Source organism: Salmo salar, chromosome ssa08, assembly GCF_905237065.1.
Source record: "Salmo salar chromosome ssa08, Ssal_v3.1, whole genome shotgun sequence".
Classification (NCBI taxonomy): domain Eukaryota; kingdom Metazoa; phylum Chordata; class Actinopteri; order Salmoniformes; family Salmonidae; genus Salmo; species Salmo salar.
In genome coordinates this window covers 24,148,090-24,175,966 of record NC_059449.1, presented here as the reverse complement: position 1 = coordinate 24,175,966, position 27,877 = coordinate 24,148,090, and the positions used below count along the sequence as shown (strand labels likewise).

General features: G+C 42.6%; 2 protein-coding genes and 1 pseudogene across 2 annotated transcripts in view; 1 reads left to right on the top strand and 2 right to left on the bottom strand.

Moving 5' to 3' along the window:
• Window positions 1–27,877, top strand: part of LOC106597038 (NACHT, LRR and PYD domains-containing protein 12) — a 173,834-nt gene that overhangs the window by 34,415 nt on the left and 111,542 nt on the right. The gene's annotated exons all lie outside the window — the stretch shown is intronic.
• LOC123744234 (NACHT, LRR and PYD domains-containing protein 12) overlaps window positions 1–27,877 on the bottom strand; it is a 294,132-nt gene that overhangs the window by 188,237 nt on the left and 78,018 nt on the right. The window lies entirely within an intron of this gene.
• On the bottom strand, window positions 291–26,136 carry LOC123744238 (uncharacterized; annotated as a pseudogene).

Genomic DNA, 27,877 nt, shown 5'->3' with positions numbered 1-27,877 from the left:
TTCACTGACGACCCTTCCGGCTCTGCCCACCGACATCCTATTAAAGAAAACAAGATCAAAGAGAAAGAATTCTGCAGACAGAGTGGGAGGGTCGTCACAGTGTGACAGAGCGGGAGGGTCGTCACACACACACAATATATATATATATATACAATGTTTTTTTCTCCATAACGTTTGTACTCTGTTACTATCCATTCTACCATTAGGTTGGTACCCCAACACTGTTACTATCCATTCTACCATTAGGTTGGTACCCCAACACTGTTACTATCCATTCTACCATTAGGATGGTACCCCAGCACTGTTACTATCCATTCTACCATTAGGTTGGTACCGCAACAATGTTACTATCCATTCTACCATTAGGTTGGTACCCCAACACTGTTACTATCCATTCTACCATTAGGATGGTACCCCAGCACTGTTACTATCAGTTCTACCATTAGGTTGGTACCCCAACACTGTTACTATCCATTCTACCATTAGGTTGGTACCCCAGCACTGTTACTATCCATTCTACCATTAGATTGGTACCCCAACACTGTTACTATCCATTCTACCATTAGGTTGGTACCCCAACACTGTTACTATCCATTCTGCCATTAGGTTGGTTCTCCAACACTGTTGATCTGAAGCAGTGAACAAAGACAGGGGTCCAGCTCCCCAAGAAGGTTGATCATCCTGGAACATGACTCATTTCCTTTTCTCAACACCATGTCGATGATGTCACGTGCCTTCTCTGTCCTCTCAGCTATCACCTTCACTGACTCCATTTCCTCCTGGTTGATGACTGTGTGTTGCAGGAGTCCGTCCAGCAGTTCATTCAGGGCAGGTCTTGACACTCGTTTCACAAACTCGGTCCGTACAGAACGCAGCTGCTGCTCTGCAGGACCAGTCAGACTGCTCTCAGCCGGACCTCCTGCCCCCAACACAGCACCTGAGAGAGTCAGGTTACAAAATAACTACATTTGAACATTTACATTTCAGTCATTTAGAAGCAGACTCCTAAAATAAAAGTATTGAGAAAACATTATCTTTTACAATAACGACCTGAACATATCACATATTCACATTTAGGGACGGTTTCACAGACATAGAAAAACAGTCTGGAGCATTCAGAACCAGGCTAATCTACATCAAGTCCTGGAGGAGATGTCATTGGGTCATTCAGAACCAGGCTAATCTACATCAAGTCCTGGAGGAGATGTCATTGGGTCATTCAGAACCAGGCTAATCTACATAAAGTCTTGGAGGAGATGTCATTTGGTCATTCAGAACCAGGCTAATCTACATCAAGTCCTGGAGGAGATGTCATTGGGTCATTCAGAACCAGGTTAATCTACATCAAGTCCTGGAGGAGATGTCATTGTTCTTGAAGACAGTATTTTATAATCAGAATTAGTCCAGGTCCTACAGTAAACCATGTTGACTGGCCCTCAAGTCATTGGTTTGTATCTCTCATGTTTACTTACTAGTTGAATGGGTTTCAGTGATGTATTCATCTGAAAGAAACAAAAATAGGTTATATCACTCTAAACAGCATCTGTCAGAAATAACAGTTATGATTGACATATTCTCCTACCTGTTGGTACAATTTCTTTCCATACTGTCCTCTCATCATCACCGATTAACTCCATCTCAATCCCTGTAATTTCCATAACCACCTTGAAAAAGCTTGGTGTGGTGTCTCTATGTATGAGATGAATCCTCTGGAGAGAGAGAGAGAGAGGTTAAACAAAAACATGGTTAAACATCAATTAAAAACACAACACCAAATCTTCCTCCACAGTAACTCAACACAACAGCCTCTGAATACCCCATAGACTCAAACAGATCAATGTTAATCATTTTGTAACAGGCAAACTCAACCCTCAGTCTCGCTGCCAACATCCCCTCCAGCATTCCCATCACATCCACAAACCCCTGTCCTCGAATACTGTTCTTTCATGTTTTCCAAATTGCTAATTTAGCTGCCCCTGACACAAAGTTAAGAGAACTTCACCCCTTCTACTAAACCTGTACTTTGTCCCAAATATAAACATTTGGGAAGAGAAAACCTCTCCCACACCTGAGAATCAGCTAGTGATCAGGTCAATCATCCCCACCAACCTGGGACACTGTAAGAACAATGTTCATCCCAACCGTGGAGTGGACCCCATCTGAAGCTGACCTGCCCACAGCGATTCACTCTTTCCCCAAAGAAAAGAGGGGGTTCTCCTCTACCTGAGGAGAACCCCTCACACACCTTTAGAGCATTTGAGAGAACCTTAACATCCTCAACCCCTGTAATAAAAACTGTCACGTGATCTGCATACAAAGACCGTGCTATCGTGGGACCCTTCATAACCCCTGGCACAGAGAAACCAGTAAGCCTCGCTCTTAAAAAACAAAGCATTGGTTCAATTGCCAGACAATATAACTGCGCTGAAGTTGGGCATCCCTGCCTAATACCCCTATGGACAGGGATGGGGCAGCTCAACCCAACCCCCCACCTTCATCATACATGAGGCCCCCAGCATACAGTAAACTCATCCAAGACAAAAAAACATCCCCAAACCCAAAGGCTTTCATTGTTTTGAACAAGTACTGGTGGTCCACACGGTCAAAAGCCTTCTTCTGATCCAAAGAAAGTAAACCCACATTCACATCAGACAGTTTACAAACATCTAAAACATCTCTTATCAGAAACAAGTTCTCAACGATAGAGCGGTCAGGTACACAGTCAGACTGGTCCTTGTGGACCAACAGCCCCAGATATTCTTTCAACCTGTTTGAGAGACACTTAGATATCATTTTATATTCTGCACACAGCAATGCAACAGGTCACCAGTTTTTTTAAAGGGCCAAATCCTCCCTTTTGGCAACAATGAAAGCACAGCACGTTGACAGGATACAGGAAGAGAATCCTCATGAAAAGATTCACACACCACTTCATAAAAATCCCCCCCAATAGACAGCGGGGTAGCACCCCAGTGCTTATAGAACTCAGATGGTAAAACATCGATGCCAGGGGCTCCGGGGTCCCTCTGAGTGAGCAACTTCAATTCAATAGATTTGATGTCCTGTTCAAGGGCCCTGATAGTCTCTTTAACTTCAATACAAGACAGAGCAGTATACTGTTGACAAGACACACATATTTGGGCCTTCCCAACCTCACACCATTGTCTCAAGGATTCAAAAATTCTAATTAATAACCCTCAATGTTTTCCAGAACAACAAAAACTTTTCCCAAAACATGGCGTCATGTAAAATCTTCACATTAAAATACCAATAAGGTGATGACCTTCATGGACAGGACAAGTGAATATCAACAGTAACAATATGGGGATCAGAAAAACCCTCAGGAGTAATGTCAACCCTACTACAGTAGTGATCAGATACATACAGCCTGTCTAACCTTGCTGCTCCGACACCACCTTCATTAACTACTACAGTAGTGATCAGATACATACAGCCTGTCTAACCTTGCTGCACCGACACCACCTTCATTAACTACTACAGTAGAGATCAGATACATACAACCTGTCTAACCTTGATTGATTGAGTCATCGCCAGCTGCTATCATATCAGAAATATCCATATCCTTCTCCTGATCCTCCTCAACTGAGGCAACAGACCCCTGACTCCCCTCTGCCACATCCCTCTCAACACTCCTCACCTGTACCACATTACTCATACCGGGCATCTCCTCCACTGCCTAGGAGACTAGCCCCACCTGAACCCCCTCCTGTACCCCATTACCAGTAGTGGACATCTCCTCCACTACCTGGGAGACTAGCTCCACCCGAACCCCATCCTGTACCCCATTACTCGTACCGTGCATCTCCTCCACTACCTGGGAGACTATACCCACCTAAACCCCCTCCTGTACCCCATCACGCGTACTGGGCATCTTCTCACCAGTCTGGGGAAATGGCTCCCCAGATCCATCCTGAGCTCCTACAACAATATTTTTCTGCTGCACATCAGACGCTATGTTCCCCTCTGTTACAAACTGCAACTCAGTACCCTCAACACAAACAACTTGTTCCTCAGCAACAGGTGCTTGTGGCTGCTCTACCACTGTCAGCCCACCTCTCCCTACATCAGTGAGTCCAGGCGTTACGAGGACCACCTGCAAGCATGTCGCTTATGGCCAACATCCCCACACTCAAATCACTGTTGACTACCCATACTAGCATTAGCCATATACAGTCTGTTGTCATACTTGACTTTAAATGATAACTCCAAAGTCTGCTCCGGTGAGTCCAAAAACATAAACACCTGTCGCCGAAACAACAACCTTTTTCAGAGCCGAGTGTTTGAAACCCAACTTCCCAAACCGCAATAACTCTCGTTCCAATCGCTCATTTGCAATAAAAGGCGTTACATTCAAAATCGTAACCCTTGTTGACGGAGAAAAAGCGGCATAACTTTTTCATAGTCTACCTTCTCTCCTACTGAGACCAGATACTCCTCCACAGTGACAGCAGCTTCAGTAACACACCTCAAGCCGTGCCCAAGTGGCAGGGACACCGACCACATGTGGGTCGCCATCCCCACCAAAACCAGGACAATTCAACAAGAAATACAATATATCTAATTCTACCACTGAAAAAAGGAAAACCACCAAGAAAAGTAAACAAGAAAGAAACCACAGGCGATCTAACTCCAGACAACACTCACACTCGCTCATACAATACCCAGCATGCACCAAACACTGCCAGCATAAAGACAGAGACAGAGAGAGAGAGAGAGAGAGAGAGAGAGAGAGAGAGAGAGAGAGAGACAGAGAGAGAGAGAGAGAGAGAGAGAGAGAGAGACAGAGAGAGAGAGAGAGAGAGAGATGTGACTTAAATGTCAGATTCATGTTCTTAGTCTACAAATACTGTACCGGTGGAAAGATGGAGGTAGAACAGGGAATGTTCAGTCTGAAGGAACTTTTCAGTTTTAAGGACTGCTCTGGTCTTGTGATAGGAATCCTTTTAGACCCTTGAAACTTTGATTCCTGTTCTTCCACAGCCTGTGAAACGAGGCATGGAATACACAGCCAGTCAATGTATAGTCTAATTCAAACATTATTCAGAAAACTAGCAACACACTTATCTTCATTTAATGAGTGTCAACATAAACTGCACCACTGGTTAGTTAAGGTCACCTCTATAATAATGGAACCTCACCAGTATTTGGCCGGGGTTACTGGGGAACAGGTATAGGCGTGGAATTAGTGTTTGCTTTTTCACTGTCAGATAGAGCATCAGCTCAGAGTGGACATCTACGTTCCAAGAAAAGATATAGCTCAGTATAACAGAGATAGCTGAGAACTTGGGATGGAGAATCTTAGCATGGAATCTGGTGACCTCATGCACTTCCTCTAAAGACACTCCATGTTCCTCTACATGAAGAATCTTCATCTCATTCCTCAGGGAAGGGTTGGTCCCTGAACAACACAATAAAAAGGAGACAGAAAGACAAATATTGTATTATTCATCCAACTAAAACACAAAGAATATGCAGTACCAGATCACAGTAAACTCAAACTCCCAGAATAGTTCATTCATTCATTCAGGAAGTGAAACTCAGTTACATGGAAATGTCTTCCTGAATACTATTTCTATATGGTTTTACCTAAACAGACACAGTGTGGCAGATGAACTTCCTCCAGTTCACCTAACTCCATAGTGATGTCCAGCAATGGACCACCTTGTGTGTACTGCATGTCTTTCAGAAGGTGACTGTAGGGTTCCCAGTTCCTGAAGTGATACTTCAGAATGACATCTCTCTCACACAGCCAGCGGAGCCCAGACACTGTGCACTCATAACTCCCTTTGGGTGTCCTGTGCCTGAGGGCAACAACAAGATATGGTAGAGAGGGTCAATGGTCAAATGGAGAGGTTGGATTAGAAGACTACTCCCAAAGGTAATGGGGAAATACACTAGCAAGTGGAATGAAATGTTAAAAGTAGTTATTTTACCTGAACATTGTCACTCCCTGGACAGTGGAAGTCAAGGGTTCAATCTGAAGCCAGTGTGTGGAGTCCTGAACAAGGACAAGCATGTCAGTAATACATATGGGGCCTGTTTCCTGGACACAGATTGAGTCTAGTGCTGGACTAAAAAGCATGCTCAATGGAAGTTTCAATAGAAAGTTCTTTAAGGTCCAAGACTAGACTTAATCTGTGTCCAGGAAACTGGCCCATTAACGAAAGTAACTAATCAAATGTATTTATTCAACGTTACATGGAATGCTGGGGATTTATCAATGAAACTGTCTAATGACAAAATATGACAACAGCTAAAATCCTGCATTACTACAAGCAGAACACAGGACTGTCTATATCCCAGTATGAATGGTTGGTCAGTACACACCTGGCTTTGAGACTGTGTTTATATTACTAAAGCAGAACACAGGACTGTCTATATCCCAGTAAGAATGGTTGGTCAGTACACCCCTGGCTTTGAGAATGTGCCTGACTCCTGCAGGTATGTAAAAGTAACAATTGACATTATGACTTACCTCAACATGGTCACAAGTCTTACAGCTCTGAGGAATCCCTGAAGTCAAAAGTAGTTGTTACTTAAAATGGACAATCTCATGGAATATTGAATTAATAATTATTCATTAGACTTTTAATAAAAATGAATATATAAGTGATCAACAGTCTCAGAATGTACACTCATTAGCATACCATAATCTGACATTAGTGTTATATTAATTAATGTTTGTGGAAGCAGGAAACAACATCGTTCTGGTCCGTGTTTTGTAGATGTTGGGGTCTGATTTCTGGTAGATCCTAGGATGAGAGCTTAAAGGTAGAGTCAGCTAAATGATTTTGTACGAGCAGCACCACAGATATTGTGATGAGCAAGATGCCTGACTTCTCTCTCACACAGTCACACACAGTATCTGCCCATGTGCAAGGGTTCTCTTCACTCTCTTACAGAGTGGTAGTCACGGGACCAAAACAGCGGAGACGTTTAGCCTTGCGCTACAATGCTCTTAGTTGTTATTGAAATTGACCCACAATGCTGTTTACTTTGTGCATCTACGTCATATCGCTGACTCTACCTTTAAGCTTGTTTTGACCAAATAGAAAACAATTATCAGTTAACTCACATTTCTCAGGTCCAGGCTTGATCCAACTCTCTCCACCATGGTCTCTGGTGTTCTCAGGTCCAGGCTTGATACAACTCTCTCCACCATGGTCTCTGGTGTTCTCAGGTCCAGGCTTAATACAACTCTCTCCACCATGGTCTCTGGTGTTGGTAAAGCAGAAGGATAGACTGTGATTAAACTAAATACAACTTATAAAGGCTTTATATAGCATGCATACAGTCTTCATAAGACATACAACAAGTTTATAAGGGGTGAGAGAACAACTCCCTATGTAGGGCGCATTGCCTAAATGTGACATAACCCACTATGTCAACTTTCATATAGGCAATACCAACAGGTGACATTGCATATCTTGAGGAAAGCCCTTAGAGGTGTGAAGTCACCAGGTATCATGAGTTATCCCCCGTGTAGTGATTAGAGAGAGAATGACATTACAGAGAGGCTGTTCTATTTAACAGGTTCTGATGCCCTCTAGTGGTTACAGAGAGAATGACATTACTGAGAGGCTGTTCTATTTAACAGGTTCTGATGCCCTCTAGTGGTTAGAGAGAGAATGACATTACAGAGAGGCTGTTCTATTCACCAGGTTCTGATGCCCTCTAGTGGTTAGAGAGAGAATGACATTACAGAGAGGCTGTTCTATTTACCAGGTTCTGATGCCCTCTAGTGGTTACAGAGAGAATGACATTACAGAGAGGCTGTTCTATTTAACAGGTTCTGATGCCCTCTAGTGGTTACAGAGAGAATGACATTACAGAGAGGCTGTTCTATTTAACAGGTTCTGATGCCCTCTAGTGGTTAGGGAGAGAATGACATTACAGAGAGGATGTTCTATTTAACAGGTTCTGATGCCCTTTAGTGGTTAGAAGAGAATGACTATAGGTTGTTCTATTTAACAGGTTCTGATGACCTCTATGGTTCGAGAGAGAATTACATTACAGAGAGGAGAGATAACTGGACATCGGTACATCCAACAGAACACATTAAAACACACCACTACGACTAATCTGTCTATAGGTCCAACAGAACACATTAAAACACACCACTACTACTAATCTAACTGTCTGTAGGTCCAACAGAACACATTAAAACACACCACTACCACTAATCTAACTGTCTGTAGGTCCAACAGAACACATTAAAACACACCACTACTACTAATCTAACTGTCTGTAGGTCCAACAGAACACATTAAAACACACCACTACTACTAATCTAACTGTCTGTAGGTCCAACAGAACACATTAAAACACACCACTACTACTAATCTAACTGTCTGTAGGTCCAACAGAACACATTAAAACACACCACTACTACTAATCTAACTGTCTGTAGGTCCAACAGAACACATTAAAACACACCACTACTACTAATCTAACTGTCTGTAGGTCCAACAAAACACATTAAAACACACCACTACTACTAATCTAACTGTCTGTAGGTCCAACAGAACACATTAAAACACACCACTACCACTAATCTAACTGTCTGTAGGTCCAACAGAACACATTAAAACACACCACTACTACTAATCTAACTGTCTGTAGGTCCAACAGAACACATTAAAACACACCACTACTACTAATCTAACTGTCTGTAGGTCCAACAGAACACATTAAAACACACCACTACCACTAATCTAACTGTCTGTAGGTCCAACAGAACACATTAAAACACACCACTACTACTAATCTAACTGTCTGTAGGTCCAACAGAACACATTAAAACACACCACTACTACTAATCTAACTGTCTGTAGGTCCAACAGAACACATTAAAACACACCACTACTACTAATCTAACTGTCTGTAGGTCCAACAGAACACATTAAAACACACCACTACTACTAATCTAACTGTCTGTAGGTCCAACAGAACACATTAAAACACACCACTACTACTAATCTAACTGTCTGTAGGTCCAACAGAACACATTAAAACACACCACTACTACTAATCTAACTATCTGTAGGTCCAACAGAACACATTAAAACACACCACTACTACTAATCTAACTATCTGTAGGTCCAACAGAACACATTAAAACACACCACTACTACTAATCTAACTGTCTGTAGGTCCTACAGAACACATTAAAACACACCACTACTACTAATCTAACTGTCTGTAGGTCCAACAGAACACATTAAAACACACCACTACTACTAATCTAACTATCTGTAGGTCCTACAGAACACATTAAAACACACCACTACTACTAATCTAACTATCTGTAGGTCCTACAGAACACATTAAAACACACCACTACTACTAATCTAACTGTCTGTAGGTCCAACAGAACACATTAAAACACACCACTACAACTAATGTAATTGTAGGAATGATTCCAGAGGAAAACAAATGATAAAATATCGCTATGACTCACCTCTGAATGTCTTGGCCATCTATCTGACACTGGGTCACTGAGGAGGAGTAAAACCTAAACCCAAACCCAGGATAGAGGGGTTCAGTGAATGTGGTGTGTTCTGTGTAAAGGTGTGTCAGTGTACCAGAGGAGGACACACTATAGAAGGACAAAGTACCAGCTGGCCAGTCCAGATACACTCCAACTCTCTTAGAAACAGGACCAGAGATGGATCTCCAGACTCCAGCATGGAAAAAGACTTTCAATTCATAACCTCTTTCAAAGCAGAATAAACTCAAGGACTTCCTATTGGCTCCAATCCTACAGTCATCCTCCTTTCCCTTTCTCTTCAGTCCTCTACACCACACCAATGACAGCCTCGGTACCATCCCTCTCAACCTCCCAGTAATAACGAGATCCAGTTAAGCCTTCTCTGCAGAGAACTTGGGGACGATAGTCAAATCTGTCTGGATGGTCTTCATAATGCTGCTTCTCTTCCACCCATGTCACCTTCCTGTTCCCCTCAGACAGTACCAGGTTTGGGTTTACTGTATTTGGGTCCAGGGTGAGATGACAGGCATCTGTAGACAAAAGGAGAGTTTAATCAAACCACATCTTCATATAAAATGTTGTTTTGTAGGAACAGAACAAGTATTGATTAGTTACTATGTTACTATAGTTCTGAATATGCAGTTAATTAGGATTGAAGAGACTTACACTTCCTCAGCCCTGATTTCAGCCTGCACTCTCCACCATGATCCACACTGTAGGACAAACAGGTTATTGACTGACAAAGACCTAATAAAGCAGTCAACATTTAAACCATATTGTTGTGTTCTGGTGCACTATCCAAGTTCATCACTAGAGACATACAGGTATTATATCCTACCTACTGCATACAGAACGGAGTACAGTTCATTACTAGAGACATACAGGTATTCTATCCTACCTACTGCATACAGAACAGAGTACAATTCATTACTAGAGACATACAGGTATTCTATCCTACCTACTGCATACAGAACAGAGTACAATTCATTACTAGAGACATACAGGTATTCTATCCTACCTACTGCATACAGAACAGAGTACAATTCCACCAGGATATCAGAGATGCAGAAGAAGAGTATTCATGTGGTGATGATGTATGCTGTGTTGGAGTGCTCAGCCTGCTGAGTAAACTTCCCCTTAATTCTACCATCATGTCCTCATGTTACTGACCCTACTTCACTACATATGACACAACCACTGCTCACACTATTAGGACATCTATTCTGACTTACTTCAGCTTCATCAGTTTATATGTGGGATCCACCAGAGCAGCTGAAAGCAGTCCCCCTGCAGAGTCTCCTGGGTGATTGTAGCTCAGGTCCAGCTCTTTCAGGTGGGAGGGGTATGACCTCAGAGCTGAAGACAGAGCAGCACAGCCCTCCTCTGTGCCCAGACAGCCAGACAGCCTACAGAGAGACACACAACAGCTGTCTAGGTTGGTGTACTGGTGTCAATCATCTTGTAGGACACCCATACATTTGTCCATGACACAAACATTGTCATGAAACGTCAGATTTTCAGAGTATTTGTTTTACTAAGCTCAGTTCAGTACAGACCTGACTGAAACAGCTGTACTTACCCCAGTGTGTGTAGTTTACAGTCTGGATCCTCCAGTCCAGCAGACAGCAGTGTAACTCAGCTCAGTAAAGACCTGACTGAAACAGCTGTACTTACCCCAGTGTGTGTAGTTTACAGTCTGGATCCTCCAGTCCAGCAGACAGCAGTGTAACTCCTGAGTCCTGCAGGTCATTGTCTCTCAGCTCCAGTTGTTTCAGTTGTGAGTTGGGTGAACTCAGGACTGAGGCCAGATGTGAACAGCAACCCTCTGTCAGACCACACTGACCTAGACTAGAGGGCAGAAGAGCACATGGTTAACACATGTTTAAAACATCCACATAATAACTCATACTGAAGATATTTAACTCACACTAGTGTCTGTATGTTGCAGAGTGGACTGGTTAGTCCAACACAGAGCAGCTCCACTCCTCTGTCTCCCAGGTCATTGTTGCTGAGGTCTAGTTCTCTCAGGGGGGAGTTTGGTGTCTGCAGAGCTGAGGTCAGAGTCTCACAGGATTCATATGTCAGTTTACACCGATCCAGGCTAGAGAGAGTAGATAATCTGTTATATATACAAATCCTTCATTATAATGATACTGTAAACATCAACTCAATAACATAACTTACAGTGCTCTTTTGCAGGTTTTCTCTACCGGCAGCAACCTCTGATAACCTTCCTTTGTTGTGTTGTATATCTTCAGGTCAAACTCCTCCAGCACCTCCTCTGACATCAGTAACAGGTAGGCCAGGGCTGAACATTGGTCAGGTTTTAGTCTTGATTCTGAAAGACTTCCTGATCGCATGGAGGTCTGCATGTCTTCACCTAGAGAGTTGGCACCAAGTTCATTCAGACAGTGGAACAAGTTGATGATCCTTTCTGGTGAAGATTCCCTTTTGATCTTGTCTGAAAGGTACCTGACTGTTCTCTCAACTGTTTCCTCATTGGTCTGTGTTGTACTTCCTGTCTGTGTCAGAGGCCTCTAACAGATTCTGATTGGACTCCAGTGAGAGACCCAGAAGGAAGCGGAGGAACAGGTCCAGGTGTCCATTCTCACTCTTCAAGGCCTGGTCCACTGCTCTCCTGTGTAAGTCAGACAACTGTATTGACTCCTTCTCTTCATCACTAGTGGGGAGAAAACATTTTCCTTCTTGTCCAGACATGATTCTAAAGCATGCACTGCTGCTAGAAACTCCTGAATGCTCAGATGCACAAAGCTGTAGACCTTCTCTTGGTACAGCCCAGATTCTTCTTTAAAGATCTCTGTACACAATGCTGAGTACTCTGATGCCTCTGTGACGTCAAGGCCACACTCTCTCAGGTCCTCCTCATAGAAGATCAGGTTGCCCTTCTGCAGCTGTTGGAAAGCCAGCTTTCCCAGTTTCAGGATCATCTCTTTGTCTGACTGAGACAGTTCCTTTGGGTTTGTCTCTGTTGCTTTGTTGTACTTCTTATTCTTCACAATGATTTGGATGAGAATGAAGTGTGAGTACATCTGGGTCAGAGTTTTGGGGACTTCATCCTTCTCTGCCTCTTTCAGTATCATCTCAAGGACAGTGGCTGATATCCAACAGAAGACTGGCATGTGGCACATGATGTGGAGGCTCCTTGATGTCTTCATGTGTTTGATGATTTCATTGGCCAGATTCTGATCTGGGATTATCTTCCTGAAATACTCCTCCTTCTGTGGATCATTGAACCCTCGTACCTCTGTCAGCTGGTCAATACACTCAGGAGGGATCTGATTGGCTGCTGCAGGCCTTGAAGTTATCCAGAGGAGAGCAGAGGGAAGCAGATTCCCCTCGGTGAGGTTTGTCAGCAGCACATCCACTGAGGTTGGCTGTGTGACATCACAGCACTTCTCATTGTTTTTGAAGTCTAGAGGAAGTCGACACTCATCCAGACCATCAAAAATGAAAACAGTTTTGGTTTCACCATCTTCAATGCTGTCAATCTCTTTCAGCTCTGGGAAGTAGTGGGAAAGAATTTGCATCAGACTGTATTGGTCCTTTTTCAGGTTCAAAACACGGAAAGGAAGAGGAAACATGAAATGAACGTCCTGGTTTGCTTTTCCCTCTGCCCAGTCAAGGATGAACTTCTGCACAGAGACTGTTTTTCCAACACCAGCGATTCCTTTTGTCAGCACAGTTCTGATAGGTTTGTCTTGTCCAGGTAAAGGCTTGAAGATGTCATTGCATTTGATTGGTGTCTCTTGTGTGGTTTGTTTCTTGGATGCCATCTCTATCTGTCTAACCTCATGTTCATTATTGAGCCCTCCACTTCCACCCTCTGTGATGTAGAGCTCTGTGTAGATGTCCTTTAACAGACTTTGGTTTCCATGGTGTCCAATTCCTTCAGATATGTGTTGAAACTTGTGTTTCAGTTTAGCCTTAATGTCTTGTTGGACTGTCAGAAGAGTTTGACCTGTAGGAAAACAATGAGAGTTGGGACTCATAACTTTGTGTGTGTGTTTTATAAGGGCCTTTGTACCGTTCTTTGTAATATTGTATGAAACACAGTCTTACTTCTTCTGTCCAGAAGGTTGTGTGTGATCTTTAATGCATCTTCACTGTCCAAACTCTCCACTTCCTTATTGTCATCTGGTAGTGGTTCCTGGCTGAAAGCAGGTGGCTGATCACTCTTCATTGATAGCAGGCTGGTTGTAGGTAACTCTGCTCTGGGCTTCTGGACACTGAACAAAACAGGGAGAGATCACCTCATCAATATCTCATGAACTTCATTTTAACAACTGTATAATGGACCTTCTACTGTATAATTACTGATGTTTCTTTTTAAATGAATCCACAATTGGGAAAACAGCAGCACTGAGTGGTTTCTACTCTGTCTTTTATAAAGCTAGCCATCTTCAGTTAGCTAGCCATCTTCAGTTAGCTAGCCATTTTCAGTTAGCTAGCCATCTTCAGTTAGCTAGCCATCTTCAGTTAGCTATCCAGCTTCAGTTAGCTATCCAGCTTCAGTTAGCTATCCAGCTTCCTGTTAGCTATCCATCTTCAGTTAGCTAGCCATCTTCAGTTAGCTAGCCATCTTCAGTTAGCTAGCCATCTTCAGTTAGCTAGCCAGCTTCAGTTAGCTAGCCATCTTCAGTTAGCTATCCATCTTCAGTTAGCTATCCATCTTCAGTTAGCTAGCCAGCTTCAGTTAGCTAGCCAGCTTCAGTTAGCTATCCATCTTCAGTTAGCTAGCCATCTTCAGTTAGCTATCCATCTTCAGTTAGCTAGCCAGCTTCAGTTAGCTTCACATTCCAGGTCCGGCTTCATCCATACTATGATGGTGTATACTCCCGCTGCTAAGTGTAGTAGTCTTATAACTGTGTGTTGCACATGGCTAGTCGAACCCCAAACTCTTCATTTAGGCAGGTTAACTCAGAGCTAAGTCCACTTATCCTGAATGAAGTGTCTGAGCCACTAGTTGAGGACCAATGAAATCAGATACCCTTCCTCTCACACAGATTTGGTCATCCTCCCCTTCATTTGAGGAAGATAACCGATTTAAAGATTGCAGAGCTATATGATTAATACATTGACATGATTGGTTGACGGTAGGTGGGGCGGGAGGTACTGTATAAACACAAACTCACTTCCTTGAAAACAGCTCTGCACTGCTCCTCGAAGAACAGGAAGTATGAACGCACTGACTTCTGCAGAGGCCGTATCACCGTAAAATGCTGCACGGCAAATGCAGACGTCAGATTGACCATGCAGAGCCTTTATTTTTGTATTTAACCTTTATTTAACTAGGCAAGTCAGGCAAGTCAGCGGTGTTGCAATCTACTGCAGAGATAGCCTGCAGAGTTCTGTCTTACTATCCTGGTCTGTACCCAAACAATTCGAGTTCCTACTTTTAAAAATCCAACTTTCCAGAAACAAGTCTCTCACTGTTGCCGCTTGCTATAGACCACCCTCTGCCCCCAGCTGTGCTCTAGACACCATATGTGAACTGATTGCCCCCCTTCTATCTTCAGAGCTCGTGCTGCTAGGTGACCAAACTGGGACATGCTTAACACCCCGGCCATCCTATAATCTAAGCTTGATGCCCTCAATCTCACACAAATTATCAATGAACCTACCAGTTGCAACCCCAAATCCGTAAACACGGGCACCCTCATAGATATCATCCTAAACAACTTGCCCTCCAAATACACCTCTGCTGTTTTCAACCAAGATCTCAGCGATCACTGCCCTATTGCCTGCATCGGTAATGGGTCTGCGGTCAAACGACCACCCCTCATCAGTGTCAAACGCTCCCTAAAACACTTCAGCGAGCATGCCTTTCTAATCGACCTGGCCCGGGTATCCTGGAATGATATTGACCTAATCCCGTCAGTAGAGGATGCCTGGTTATTCTTCAAAAGTGCCTTCCTCATCATCTTAAATAAGCATGCCCCATTCAAAAAATGTAGAACAAGGAACAGATATAGCCCTTTGTTCACTCCAGACCTGACTGCCCTTGACCAGCACAAAAACATCCTGTGGCATTCTGCATTAGCCCCCATGATATGCAACCTTTCAGGGAAGTTAGGAACCAATATACACAGGCAGTTAGGAAAGCTATGGCTAGCTTTTCAAGCAGAAATGTGCATCCTGTAGCACAAACTCAAAAAAGTTCTGGGACACTTTAAAGTCCATGGAGAATAAGAGCACCTCCTCCCAGCTGCCCACTGCACTGAGGCTAGGAAACACTGTCACCACCGATAAATCCACTGTAATTGAGAATTTCAATAAGCATTTTTCTACAGCTGGCCATGCTTTCCACCTGGCTACCGCTACCCCGGCCAACTGCACTGCACCCCCCACAGCAACTCGCCCAAGCCTCCCACATTTCTCCTTCACCCAAATCCAGATAGCTGATGTTCTGAATGAGCTGCAAAATCTGGACCCCTACAAATCAGCCGAGCTAGACAATCTGGACCCTCTCTAAAACTATCTGCCGAAATTGTTGCAACCCCTATTACTAGCCTGTTCAACCTCTCTTTCAAATCATCTGAGATTCCCAAAGATTGGAAAGCTTCCGCGAACATTGCCCTCTTCAATGGGGGTGACACTCTAGACCCAAACTGCTACAGACCTATATCTATCCTATCCTACCCTGCCTTTCTAACGTCTTCGAAAGCCAAGTTAACAAACAGATTACCAACCATTTCGAACACCACTATACCTTCTCCGCTATGCAATCTGGTTTCAGAGCTGGTCATGGGTGCACCTCAGCCACGCTCAAGGTCCTAAACGATATCATAACCGCCATCGATAAGAGACATTACTGTGCAGCCGTATTCATCGACCTGGCCAAGGCTTTCGACTCTGTCAATCACCACATTCTTATCGGCAGACTCAACAGCCTTGGTTTCTCAAATGACTGCCTCGCCTGGCTCACCAACTACTTCTCTGATAGAGTTCAGTGTGTCAAATCGGAGGGCCTGTTGTCCGGACCTCTGGCAATCTCTATGGGGGTGCCACAGGGTTTAATTCTCGGGCCAACTCTCTTCTCTGTATACATCAATGATGTCGCTCTTGCTGCTGGTGATTCCCTGATCCACCTCTACGCAGACGACACCATTCTATATACTTCTGGCCCTTCCTTGGACACTGTGTTAACCTGTTAGGGCTAGGGGGCAGTATTTACACGGCCGGATAAAAAACGTACCCGATTTAATCTGGTTATTACTACTGCCCAGAAACTACAATATGTATATAATTATTGGCTTTGGATAGAAAACACCCTAAAGTTTCTAAAACTGTTTGAATGGTGTCTGTGAGTATAACAGAACTCATATGGCAGGCAAAAACCTGAGAAGATTCCTTACAGGAAGTGGCCTGTCTGACAAGTTCTTGTTCTTCTTGACTCTCTTTATTGAAAACTGAGGATCTTTGCTGTAACGTGACACTTCCTACGGCTCCCATAGGCTCTCAGAACCCGGGAAAAAGCTGAATGATGTAATTCCAGCCCCTGGCTGAAAAACATTAGCGCCTTTGGTAAGTGGTCTATCAGAGGACAATCAGACTGAGGCGCGTGCACGAGGCGACCCCATGTTTTTATTTTCTCTCTCTTTGTACTAAAACACAGATTCCCGGTCGGAATATTATCGCTTTTTTACGAGAAAAATGGCATAAAAATTGATTTTAAACAGCGGTTGACATGCTTCGAAGTACGGTAATGGAATATTTAGATTTTTTTTGTCACGAAACGCATCGGGCGCGTCACCCTTCTTTACCCTTTCGGATAGTGTCTTGAACGCACGAACAAAACGCCCCTATTTGGATATAACTATGGATTATTTTGAACCAAACCAACATTTGCTATTGAAGTAGAAGTCCTGGGAGTGCATTCTGACGAAGAACAGCAAAGGTAATAATATTTTTCTTATAGTAAATCTGACTTTGGTGAGGGCTAAACTTGGTGGGTGTCTCAATAGCTAGCCCTGTGATGCCGGGCTATCTACTTAGAATATTGCAAAATGTGCTTTCACCGAAAAGCTATTTTAAAATCGGACATAGCGAGTGCATAGAGGAGTTCTGTATCTATAATTCTTAAAATAATTGTTATGTTTTTTGTGAACGTTTATCGTGAGTAATTTAGTAAATTCACCAGAAGTTTGGGGGGGTATGCTAGTTCTGAACATCACATGCTAATGTAAAAAGCTGGTTTTTGATATAAATATGAACTTGATTGAACAAAACATGCATGTATTGTATAACATAATGTCCTAAGATTGTCATCTGATGAAGATCATCAAAAGTTAGTGCTGCATTTAGCTGTGGTTTGGGTTTATGTGACATTATATGCTAGCTTGAAAAATGGGTGTCTGATTATTTCTGGCTGGGTACTCTGCTGACATAATCTAATGTTTTGCTTTCGTTGTAAAGCCTTTTTGAAATCGGACAGTGTGGTTAGATTAACGAGAGTCTTGTCTTTGAAATGGTGTAAAATAGTCATATGTTTGAGAAATTGAAGTAATAGCATTTCTAAGGTATTTGAATAACGTGCCACGGGATTCCACTGGCTGTTACGTAGGTGGGACGAAATCGTCCCACTGGCCCTAGAGAAGTTAACAAACCTCCAGACGAGCTTCAATGTCATACAACTCTCCTTCCGTGGCCTCCAACTGCTCTTAAATGCAAGTAAAACTAAATGCATGCTCTTCAACCAATCGCTGCCCGCACCTGCCCGCCCATCCAGCATCACTACTCTGGACGGTTCTGACTTAGAATATGTGGACAACTACAAATACCTAGGTGTCTGGTTAGACTGTAAACTCTCCTTCCAGACTCACATTAAGCATCTCCAATCCAAAATTAAATCTAGAATCGGCTTCCTATTTCACAACAAAGCATCCTTCACTCATGCTGCCAAACATACCCTCGTGAAACTGAACATCCTACCGATCCTCGACTTCGGCGATGTCATTTACAAAATAGCCTACAACACTCTACTCAACAAATTGGATACAGTCTATCACAGTGCCATCCGTTTTGTCACCAAAGACCCATATACTACCCACCATGGTCGGAACTAGAAGCACAAGCATTTCGCTACACTTGCATTAACACCTGCTAACCATGTGTATGTGACAAATAAATTTGATTTGATTTGATTTTACCATTGCGACCTGTACGCTCTCGTTGGCTGGCCCTCGCTTCATACTCGTCGCCAAACCCACTGGCTCCAGGTCATCTACAAGTCTTTGCTAGGTAAAGCCCCGCCTTATCTCAGCTCACTGGTCACCATAGCAGCACCCACCCGTAGCACTCGCTCCAGCAAGTATATCTCACTGGTCACCCTCAAAGCCAATTCCTCCTTTGGCAGCCTTTCCTTCCAGTTCTCTGCTGCCAATGACTGGAACGAACTGCAAAGATCACTGAAGCTGGAGACACATATCTCCCTCACTAGCTTTAATAAGCACCATCTGTCAGAGCAGCTCACAGATCACTGCACCTGTACATAGCCCATCTGTAAATAGCCCATCCAACTACCTCATCCCCATACTGTATTTATTCATTTATCTTGCTCCTTTTGCACCCCAGTATCTCTACTTGCACATTCATCTTCTGCAAACTACCATTCCAGTGTTTAATTGCTATATTGTAATTACTTCGCCACCATGGCCTATTTATTGCCTTAACCCCGTTATCCTATCTCTTTTGCACACTGTATATAGCCTTTTTCTACTGTATTATTGACTGTATGTTTGTTTATTCCATGTGTAACTCTGTGTTGTTGTATGTGTCGATCTGCTTTGCTTTGTCTTGGCCAGGTCGCCGTTGTAAATGAGAACTTGTTCTCAACTTGCCTACCTGGTTAAATAAAGGTGAAATAAAAAATAAATAAAAAAATAACAAATTCTTATTTACAATGACAGCCTACCAAAACCTTCTATGGATGATATGTCTACAGCCACAATGCAACAAGCTGTTAAACAGATTGGTGTGCTTATGAATGCAAAGCATCCGAAGTCGGTATTAACGCTAAGTAATAAAATAAAGGTGGAACTTCTAAAAACCTATTTCACAACATAGTCTGCTGAACTTGCAAGATAACTTTTCTTTGATTGTAATTTCGGCACAAATGAAAATGTGTTACTGCCTCATGGATTTGATATTTCAGCATTATCTCAACGAAGTGTTCGGTGTTGGACTAGCAATGTGCCTCATTCACGAGCAGTTAAAAGCCTGCTAGAGTGAAAAGGCTCTGCATGGTCAATCCGCCGTCTGCATTGACCAGAAGTCAGGGCATTCATACTTCTTCACTTTGCTGAGTAGAGCAGAGCTGTTGATCAGGAAGTTTAAACCTCCCGCCCCACCTACCATCAACCAATCATGTCAATGCGGAGCTATCACGGAGCCCTCCGCATTTGTTGCAACATTTGGGAGGCGCATGGCATCGCCGTACAAAGCTCAATTTGGCCTCCAAGCCTATGGAGGTTCCACAATTGCTTAACTGATCAAATCAAATGTATTTATAAAGCCCTTCTTACATCAGCTGATATCTCAAAGTGCTGTACAAAAACCCAGCCTAAAACCCCAAACAGCAAGTAATGCAGGTGTAGAAGCCCGGTGGCTAGGAAAAACTCCCTAGAAAGGCCAGAACCTAGGAAGAAACCTAGAGAGGAACCAGGCTGTGAGGGGTGGCCAGTCCTCTTCTGGCTGATCCTCTGAACCGTATACCACATTGCCAGATCAAGCAGAAATTGGCTTTAATAGTGGCAGGCGGGTGAGCAATTTCCACCGTCGTAGTATGGATGAAGCCTGACCTGGAATGTGACGCTAACTGAAGCTGGCTAACTGAAGCGGTCTAACTGAAGCGGGCTAACGGAAGCTGGCTAATGGAAGCTGGCTAACTGAAGCTGGCTAACTGAAGCTGGCTAGATTTATAAATGCCTGAGTAGATGTAGCTGTAGCTTGCTTCGTAGTGTAACACTTAGGTTAGTTCTGAAGGATTCGTTGCCATAGAGATGTACCTGGCTAAAAGATGAGCCACTCGTGGTACTGGGTATCTCGAGTTGAACTCAGAGCAGTGGCAGGTATTCATGGATGCCAAAAAAAATACAAAACATAAAACCATTCATCTTTCGTCTCTCTGCGTTTCATAATGTTCCTTCAATTCACAAGAGGCTGAATGTATCTCAGAGGAGAAAGCATCTGAGTGAGCGAAACAGCGCCCCCTCTGTCTCTATACATGTAGGACATCTATTCAATTCAATTCAAGGGGCTTTATTGGCATGGGAAACATATGTTTACATTGCCAAAGCAAGTGAAATAGATAATAAACAAAAGTGAAATAATCAATAAAAAATGAACAGTAAACATTACACTCACACGTTTCAAAGGAATAGACATTTTAAATGTCATATTATGGCTATGTACAGTGTTATAACAATGTACAAATGGTTAATGTACAAAAGAGAAAATAAATAAACATGAATATGGGTTGTATTTACAATGGTGTTTGTTCTTCACTGGTTGACCTTTTCTTGTGGCAACAGGTCACAAATATTGCTGCTGTGATGGCACACTGTGGTATTTCACCCAGTAGATATGGAAGTTCATCAAAATTGGATTTGTTTTGGAATTCTTTGTGGGTTTTTGTAATCTGAGGGAAATATGTGTCTCTAATATGGTCATACATTTGGCAGGTTAGGAAGGGCAGCTCAGTTTCCACCTCATTTTGGGGGCAGTGTGCACAAAGCCTGTTTTCACTTGAGAGCCAGGTCTGCCTATTGCAGCCTCTCAATAGCAAGGCCATGCTCACTGAGTCTGTACATAGTCAAAGCTTTTCTTAATTTTGGGTCAGTCGCGGTGGTCAGGTATTCTGCCACTGTGTACTCTGTAGCATTGAAGACAAGGGAAGCCAGAGAGCATCTGGCATTCCTTGACAAAAAAGTATTAAAAAATTAGCCAATCAGCGTTGAGCTAAACCATGGGTGTCAAACTCTGGCCCGCGGGCCAAATTTGGCCCACGGGGTAATTATATTTGGCCCGCGAGACAATACCAAATTACTACTAGAGCTGGCCCGCCTGTATTATACAGCGCATTCACCGCTAATACTACGAATCCCATAATGCTCTGCTGTTGTTTTCGCGTGCCAATCAGGACAGGACACAGAAACGCCCTCTCCTCTGTGACAGTAGTCATAGCAACATAGACGCTACAACTGTCAGCGCGCTATCCCTTCCCAAAAATGGCGAAAGAAAGGCAGAAAACAGGAGCTTTCTGGACAATTGGGAGGCAGAATATCTGTTTACATATGTAAAAGACAAACCTGTTTGTCTTGTTTGTGGAGTCAACGTGGCTGTAAGTAAGGAGTACAACATTAGACGACACTATGAAACGAAACACCATGACAAATACAAGGACCTGGACATGACTCAAAGGAGCCAGAAAGTAGAGGAGATGAAAAGAAGTTTGGTTTCACAACAGAATATGTTCAAAAAAGCCACATCACAAAGTGAGGCTGCTGTAAAGGCTAGTTATATAGTGGCAGCAGAGATCGCAAAATCAGCCCGGCCCTTTAATGAGGGAGAGTTCGTGAAAAAGTGCATGATGAAAGTTTGTGACCTCGTATGCCCAGAGAAAAAGCAAGCATTTTCAAACGTGAGCCTGAGCAGGAACACAGTAGCTGATCGCACATGTGATCTTGCCACCAATCTGTATGACCAGCTGATGGAAAAGGGAAAAGATTTCGTTGCGTTCTCCCTCGCTGTGGATGAGAGCTGCGACGCATCTGATACTGCTCAGCTGTCAGTCTTCATCCGTGGAGTGGACTCAAATCTGTGTGTTACGGAGGAGCTATTGGGATTCAAATCAATGCATGGCACAACCACAGGAAAGGAAATCTTTGAGGAGGTTTCCAAATGTGTAACTGAAATAAAGCTGCCGTGGGATAAACTCGTTGGATTAACGACAGATGGTGTGCCAGCGATGTGCGGTAAAAAGAGTGGACTGGTGGGCATGGTTTGGGAGAAGATGCGGGAAGAGAACTGTGCAGGTGAGCTAACTGTTTACCACTGCATCATACATCAGGAATCACTGTGTGCCAAAGCCCTAAAGATGGAACATGTTATGACCACAGTAACACAGGTAGTTAACTTTATAAGAGCCAAATGTCTGAATCACCGCCAGTTTAAATTTTTTCTAGAGGAGTGTGGTTCGGAATACGCAGACGTGCCGTATCACACAGAGGTGAGATGGCTAAGCAGAGGAAAAGTACTGAACAGATGTTTCGAGCTGCGTGAGGAAATATGTCAATTCCTGGAAACCAAAGGGAAGGATACAGCAGAGCTCCGGGAGCAAAAGTTTCTGTGTGAGCTGGCCTTTCTCTGTGACATCTCGAGCCATCTCGATGCGCTGAACCTGCAGCTTCAGGGGCGGGGCGCATCATCACAGACATGTACGCTGCAGTGAGGGCCTTTAAAACTAAACTGTGCCTGTGGGAGAATCAGATGCTGCAAGGAAACCCTTGCCATTTTCCCTGCTGCCAAACCATAAAAGCGCAGATCTCTACCGCCGTGTTCCCATGCGCACAGTTTGCTGAAAAACTCAGTGTTCTCTCCGCTGAGTTTAGCCGGCGATTTGCCGACTTCGATGTCCAGAAATGTAGGTTTGAACTGCTTAGTAATCCCTTCGCAGTTGATGTGGAAAATGCACCAACCAACATCCAAATGGAGCTGATTGAACTCCAGTGCAACGACACGCTGAAGTCAAAGTATGATGCTGTGGGCGCCGCACAGTTTCCACGGTTCATCCCTGACACAATGCCTCAGCTCCGCACCCAAGCTGCTCAGATGCTCTCCATGTTCGGCAGCACTTATCTATGCGAGCAACTTTTCTCCTCGATGAAGATGACCAAAACAACTCACAGGAGACGTCTGACTGATGAACATCTTCGCTCAATACTGAGGATTTCTTCAGCTCAGAGCCTGAGGCCAGACATTGATGAACTAGCATCCAAGAAGAGATGCCAGGTATCTGGCTTGGGCACATCAGATTAGATCAGTGTGCAATAATTAATGTTTTCTTTGTGCACTTTTTCTTGCTACAAGGCATGGGCTTGAATGGTTGATTGATTTATTATCATTTTATTTGTAAAATTATTAGCCAGTGGAAAAAGTTTATTTTGGTATTTAAATCAGAAGGCTGCAAATAGAAAAGAGGCATATGATTTTTATTTAAATTGTATTTATTTAATAAATGAATGCCATTGATGTGTTTTTTCATTTGAAATTCGATTTTGCATGTCTCCACTATTAAATTATATATTGTATGGTAATAAGCGATGCTTGTTCCATATTCAATGTTAAAGCAAAACTTGTTTGGGTCCATATTAAAAGGTTCATTTGTTCAATGTTGGCCCGCGACTTTGTTCAGGTTTTACATTTTGGCCCACTGGGTATTTGAGTTTGACACCCCTGAGCTAAACTGAGTGAGCTTAACTGTGAATGGTCCTGGCACACAAAAAAACTGTGTCAAGGGGAAGCCAGTTTGGATTTGGCTTCACTCCTATCAAATCCCATTGAGAGCATATTTCATTGACAGAAGAACTTTAATTGTTGCACCTCGTTGTGGCTTGCTTGCCAGCTAGCTAAATCTTGCCCTTTCCTAAATGGATGGAGATAGGGATTTGGACTTGTGGTTTTACTTAATTCTCCGTAATGGCTAATGATTATAACGGCGATTCTGATCCAACCATTCATTCATTAAAGTGGGTACTGTGTGTCAGGGTGATAGACTGTTTTGTCAACATGAAAGACAGGAGGATGGCATTTGTGTTTCTTTACAAGTAGGGTGAGTCAACATTATCTTTCTACTTCCACACACACAGCCACATCATATTTAGCTTATGTTGATTGGACTAAATTATTTTTGGTTGAACTGGTGTTGGAACAGTGGAAGCAGCTCCTGTTTTCTTTGTGACTTGCTGTAACTCTCTGTGGTTCTAAATCAATAGTTGTTCAGTGGTCAGAAAATGTCAGAAACATTACCTTGACCATGCTGTAGGTCATGTAACTGTTTGTTACATGCAATATGTTTTGTGGACTTCACTGGACAGAGGTTTCTATCCGGTTTTGTGATAAAACAAAGGTGTGGTTGAATTTATTCTGCCACAGTGTCTTATTGTCTCAGCCTTTAGTCCTATATATCACGGTCTAGGCCTTTAGTCCTATATATCACTGTGTCTTATTGTCTCAGGCTTTAGTCCTATATATCACAGTGTCTTATTGTCTCAGCCTTTAGTCCTATATATCACTGTGTCTTATTGTCTCAGGCTTTAGTCCTATATATCACTGTGTCTTATTGTCTAGACCTTTAGTCCTATATATCACTGTGTCTTAATGTCTAGGCGTTTAGTCCTATATATCACAGTGTCTTATTGTCTCAGCCTTTAGTCCTATATATCACGGTGTCTTATTGTCTAGGCCTTTAGTCCTATATATCACGGTGTCAAGGCATATGAATTAACAGGTTATAGAGCACACAATGAAATGATCACAACACATGGGTTTTAATATGGCTGCCTCCCCCAGTGATTTTACCCACACACCGCTACTGATTCAGAGTTGACCACATTTGACTCTCTAACTCCTCATATCTGATTAACAGTGATTTGTTTACACCGGAGGGAGAAGAGCATCCGGCAGCGTGTGCAACGATGTCCGAGAGAAAGAAAACTGTGTTCGTTGTTTGTAGTAACATCTTTGTTGTTGTAACATCCCAAATGGATGGTTTCACCGTTAAGGAATCTACCTTTAAGAGAACTGTATATATTTACAATTAATCGCTTACCTCTTAGAACTGGTGTCTTGAGTCATTTTAGAGGCAGTGGTCTCCTCCTCTCTCTCCCCAGAGAGACTCGTTTTAGAGGCAGTGGTCTCCTCCTCTCTCTCCCCAGAGAGACTCGTTTTAGAGGCAGTGGTCTCCTCCTCTCTCTCCCCAGAGAGACTCATTTTAGATGTAAGTCACAGCTCACTCAGCTACAATAAGAAATAACAGAACAGTCAATATTTCTGAACATTGAAGAACCAATAACAATGACAACACTTTTACGGTCTGTGGTCAGAGTTTAAACAGAGACTTCATGTTGCATTTAAACATTTACAGTCCAATCTGTTATTACTTTGACCTGGATCTCCATTAGCTAGTCTACCTGGTTGGATCCCCTCACTCCATAACAACAGCTGTCTACATGGGCTCCACACACAACTAAAATACATTATAGACATCTACTTTACATTGAAAGACTGTAGTAGACATTACAATGTGCAATCAATCGCCTATAACAACTCTATACCTCATAGCCTATAACATCACATATTAATTAGGATAATCAATATAAATCAACATAAAAGCCTACAATTATTATTCTTGAAAGTTGAAATCAGTATTGTAATAACTTTACAATTCTGCGGATGTTTTAACCCAAATCACCTCTCTCTACAATAGTCTAACTTCTCAAACACTTTTCTATATTAAATTGTAAAATGCTACAAACCTCAAACATGTTTCTTCGACCGTTATTTCTCTACTTCCTTATAAAATGTTGGCTACTTCCCATTTCAACACAGTGGTCGGGTTCAACACATATAGGTTTATATTATATGTTCATATTTATGTAACATTAAGTCCCCTAACCCGGACGACGCTGGGCCAAATTGTGCGCCGCCCTATGGGTCTCCAGATCACGGACAGTTACAGCCCGCGATCGAACCCGGGTATGTATTGATGCAGTGGCTTAGACCGCTGCGCTACTCGGGAGCTTAAGTTAAAATAGCTGACAGATATTTCTTCCTAACCCTTTAAGAGAATACAGCCTACACACCATCGTTTCTTGTTCTGGTTTAGTAGTAGCCTACAAGGTGACACGCATTGCTTTGTTATGCAAGAAAATGTCAAAAAATTGAACAATTGGTTTGTCTGGCAAGTCCGTTTGATTGTGCATGAGCTGGGGTGTACTACTTAGTGCACACCGTACCAAACCGTTGCAAAACGTTTTGGAACGACAACGAGTTTCAAATTCAGGTAATTCAGAGCCGGACCGACTTTTGGAAACCCTGATTTAGTCAACATTTACATCGTTTATGTAACAATTGTTGCATGTCACTTTTACTTGACCGACTTGACGAGACGAACTAGTTTCTTTAGCGACAGATTTACAAAATTCCCGACGCACGTCGTCTTTCAGGAATTGAAACAACGCAAAGTGTCGACTGTGTTGGGGATCATCGGATAGAAAATCACGATAATGTGCAATCAATCACCTATAACAACAACTCACTACCTCATAGCCTATAACATCACATCATATTAATTAGGCTAATCAATATAAATCAACATTTAAGCCAACAATTATTATTCTTGAAAGTTGAAATCAATATTGTAATAACTTTACAATTCTGCGGATGTTTAACCCCCTAAATCACCTCTCTCTACAATAGTCTAACTTCTCAAACACTTTTCTATATTAAATTGTAAAAGGCTACAAACCTCAAACATGTTTCTTCGACCGTTATTTCTCTACTTCCTTATAAAATGTTGGCTACTTCCCATTTCAACACAGTCGACGCGTCCAACACGTAAAGGTTTTTTTTATATTATATGTTCATATTTATGTCATATAAAGTCTTCATACACTTCATGCAGGTGTTCAGCCCATAAATTCATATTGTATCTGGTAAAAGTGGATTTGTATTAATTTGATGTGATTGAGTGATGTTTTGCAGTGCTACCAGCAGAGGGCAGTGGGACAACAACCAGGTTCGGCAGAAGGACGCTGGTCGGGTCATATCTGTGTTGTTATGGTAACATGATAGGATGGGGAACCAATGATAGACAATGATTCTGCAGAACCCCAAAACAGACTGATTATAATGTATAGTATATGATGTTACATTGAAATAATCACATTTATTAAAGACCAACTCACAGAGACACATAAATACATTCCATAACTTTTCATTTTATTTATATGAATTGTATTTGACAGGGATGCTGCACATCAATCAACATTTCTGTAAATGTGACAGATTTAGCCAGCTAGCTAGGTTTCAACTGTAGTCCCTGGGCAGGAAGATAAACATTTTAATAAAAACTAAATAAATGTTTTTGCACTAACACAACTGATTCTACAAATCAAAGGCTTGATGATAATTAGTTAATTAGTTTAATCTAAGGTGTTCGTTCTCGGGTAAAAACTAAAACATGCAGCCCTTTGGGGTCCCAGAGGAGAGGTTTGGAATAAACTGACCTACAATGTTACACAAATTAACTCATTATTTATTAATTTCACCAATTATAACACACAC